This window comes from Aplysia californica, unplaced genomic scaffold (assembly GCF_000002075.1).
Source record: "Aplysia californica isolate F4 #8 unplaced genomic scaffold, AplCal3.0 scaffold00105, whole genome shotgun sequence".
In the NCBI taxonomy this organism is placed as follows: Eukaryota; Metazoa; Mollusca; class Gastropoda; order Aplysiida; family Aplysiidae; genus Aplysia; species Aplysia californica.
The window spans coordinates 731,122-735,021 of record NW_004797375.1 but is presented as its reverse complement, the minus strand read 5'-3'; positions in this window follow the sequence as shown (position 1 = coordinate 735,021).

The following is a 3,900-nucleotide window of genomic DNA, read 5'->3' as shown; positions in this document are numbered from 1 at the left end:
GGTGTTAAAGCCTTGCACTACTCACTCATATAGCATATCAATTTAAACCCCTGCCCCCGTCTACACACACACACACACACACACACACACACACACACACACACACACACACACTCACAAACACACACAGTTTACTGTGTCCAGTTATGCAGTGGTGTCCAAAGAAGCTCGAAATTTTATTCACCTCATTTTCGCGTTAACGCCTGACACTACACACTCATAGAGTAAATCAGTTTAAAGCTTAGAATCTAATGAATTTCGCATCATCTGACATAATGATATTATGTTATCATCCATGTTAAGAGTCGCCCGAGATATTATGGTCCCTCAAATTTGATCCCTAAAATCAGACTCGTCTAAATTGTGTGAAATCAAAGAAAAGTAAAAGTATATTCGCGCGTGCATTGAGGTGCATCAACATTGATGGAATGGACATGCATTGAATATCAGATGAAAGGGGAATATTACTGTCTCTACCAGGGGCGGTTTGTTAACTGGGTGCCGGACAAATTTTTGTCAGCTGGACTGTTGACAATAGATTTATTGCTGATGATGATTTCATTCAGTTTTAAGTAAATCCAAACAAACATGTATCAACATTCAAAAGCGCCTTGCCGATTTAAAGGCGCTCAAATAGAGAAGTGGGATTCATTGCTGTTTTGTCGCGACAGAGCCTCATTCCTTCACGTTTGTTATCGCGCCGGCTCGTAACTTTAAATCGTCTCCCGTCAAGCCGTCACGTCGCGGGAACTTCGTACTGCGTACGAGGCCAAACCGGACACGGCGATGACGTCAGTCGTCAGTCCCCTGGACAAATCCATCGACTGCCCTCCGAGCGAAGAGAGGATCCCTTGATAGCCAAATTGGCCTCTGTGTTGCTTACAAAATTAAGAATGAGACTGTCTTGAGCAGCACAGGCACATGAATTATTGTATCAGCAATATATGTATTTATCATTCAGCCTTTCTCTAAATATCATCGGAACATTTATTGTCAGCATGGCACTAATCTTTTTTGTTTGTTGAATTTTTAGCCACCTATAGTTCCTGTTTGGTATTTATTCATCGCTTTCTCCCCACTAATAATTTACCTGGCCCACATGAGTTTAGACGGCGAAAAGAGGAATCGTCTAGTGAAGATATATAAGGAGAATTATAACGAGAAGCGATATGCATTCGGCTGTCAGAGTCTGGGCCGAAAACAAAAGGCCTACCCCCTCCCTTCTCTCCCCTTTTCTACCGTCACCCAAGCTGGACACCAAGTTCTATAATTAGCATTTGACACACTTCCTCACTTTGTTACAACAATGTTCTGAGAACTGAGAAGTACGATGAAGAACGTTTGATTACATAATGATGGAAAACTGTTGTGTGCTAACTTTGTCCAGCTTTGCATAATATCTGATTGTAGACTTATTCTGCATGGGACAGCGTCATTGGTACAGTATTAATTGACTTTTTGTCATCATACAGGACAGTTCTTATTATATATTTACAGGTAGAGTGCACGTCGATATTGATTTTGGGGTGTGTAGAAAGTAAAAGTCTTTGGTTAAAGTACTGGAGGCCAGGACCAGCAGTTTATTGCTTCTCACTTTCAGTTTGTTTTCTAGCATAGACTCTAGTAGTGTTTTTTTCTCTGCCGATCTAGTCAGTTTCTATTAATCTCAGTAACTTCCATCACACATTATTCATAATATTGTTTCTTGACACTACCATTTTCAGCTCTTTCACATTATATTATGTTTATAGAGGTGTTTGTGAGTGGGGGAGGGGGTGGGGATGGCGAAAGTAGGGGTACATAATGAGGAGAGAGAGAGAGAGAGAGAGAGAGAGAGAGAGAGAGAGAGAGAGAGAGTATGTGTGTGTGTGTGTGTGTGTGTGTGTGTGTGTGTGTGTGTGTGTGTGTGTTTGTTGTGACGGAAGAGGGTGGGGGGGGGGGGGGGGGAGAAAGAGTGGACGTGAATGATGGCCGGTCAGTTCTATAAGCCACGAGCCGCCACTGGTCTCTACAATTAACAGCATCATACCACGATATTTTCAAACAGGTTGGACAAGCAATGATAAATATCACGCAAAAACTAGACTTAACATTACATTTCCTGATACGCTTTTTGTTTAGTAGCCATTGGTTTTGTGTAGAGCACGAACTCTTTAGGCCAATGGACTGTGCTAGTTAAATTTTTACCTATTCATCTGTCAGTGAAAAACAGAAGCAACGAAACTGCCATAGTCAGAGGTGATCTGGCTGGAATGAACAAACCACCACTTACTGAGAATCTCCAGATGGCTTGGTTTAGTGGACTCCATCGCACAAGTGCTTGGACACGGTGTCTTACCATTATTTTTCGAACTGGTGTCATTCAAGTAGACATACTCATGCATGACCAAGTACCTTCTCACAGGGCCAACACAACGAGACAATTCTTTGAAAACAAATCCTACAAACGATGGAGTTGTCATTGTAAATAGCCGTGATATGAATCCTACTAGTATGTGGAGCCCCATGAAACAGCAGCTGGAAAAATGCAAATTTGCTCGAACCGACGATTTATTTGCAACTATCTGTGACATTTGGGACGAAGTGACATAGAATAATGTCCCAAATTTAACACAGTCCATGCCCAAAGGGTTTGTGCCTACTAAGAAATAAAAAACAATGGCTCCTAAACAGTATAATTATAAGCATATTAATATTCAATGTTAAGTCCAAGTTTTGCGTGGTATTTGTGACTGTTCAATTTTCCGATCTGTTTGAAACTATCGTAATAATGTATCATTTATTGCAGAGACAAAAATTCTCCATTCATTTGACATGCAATGATGTCCATTCCATCAATGTTGATACTCCTCAGCACGTACACGAACACGCTTTTACGTTTCTTTGATCTCACAACATTTTGTTGCCTGATTTTTTAAGATTAAATTTGAGCGACCATATCTTGGATGACTCTTGACATAGATGAAATATTATTGTGTCCGATGGTGCAGAATGTGTTTAGCTTTCAGTTTGAATGCTGCCTGAGTGGGTAGTGTAAAACTTTAACACTATGATTGGGTGATTACATTTTAAAGTTTCTTTTGGACACCACTATATATGCTGTTTTAGATGTCCTGATTTCACAACAAACTTGCTTTTGGTAGAGTGAAAAGTACCATAAAATACTTTTAATTAAGGTAACGTTATTTCAAAATTATACCAGGTTCTCATGATCTCTTAGGTCGAAGACTAGTGCAATGATTTCCAAAGTCTTTTTTTAGCAAAAGGTGTTGGGGCATATTTGCGCTGGGCGGTTTCTACCCCCCCCCCTTTTTTTTAATATGGGAGTTTTTACGGACGCATCGGCGCAACTAAGATCATTCAGGACTTTGCTTGACAGAGCCAAGCCAGGCTGAGAAGAATACTCCAAGCAGAAATACCGAGACACTTGACAAAAATTTTCTACCTACTCAGGACTCGAACTCGGGTCTCCTGAGTGCAACAGCGAAGCAACTAAAAGCTACACCACAGACGCGGGTTCCCCTTCTGTACCAGGCCAAACACATCTTTCTGAGTGTGTTTTTTTAAATCCAGAGTACTGTTGAATTCACTATACAAGTAACGATGACAAAACTGGTAAATTGTTAGTTTTAGATATAACACCTGAATATCAACATACTACTTCTGATAACAAGTTGCTCCATGTCAATACATTTTACGTAACCTACAAATATCGGCATCAAAATCAGGACACGGGATAAAAACAAGATAAAAAACAAACAAACAAAAGAAAAAAACCTCTACTTCTGAGATCAAACGCGCCAAATAGAGATGGACCGAGATTTGAAATGAAACCAAAATTTGAAAAGTGAGGAGAGAGAGAGAAAGAAAGAAAAAGAGAGAGAGAGAGAGAGAGAGAGA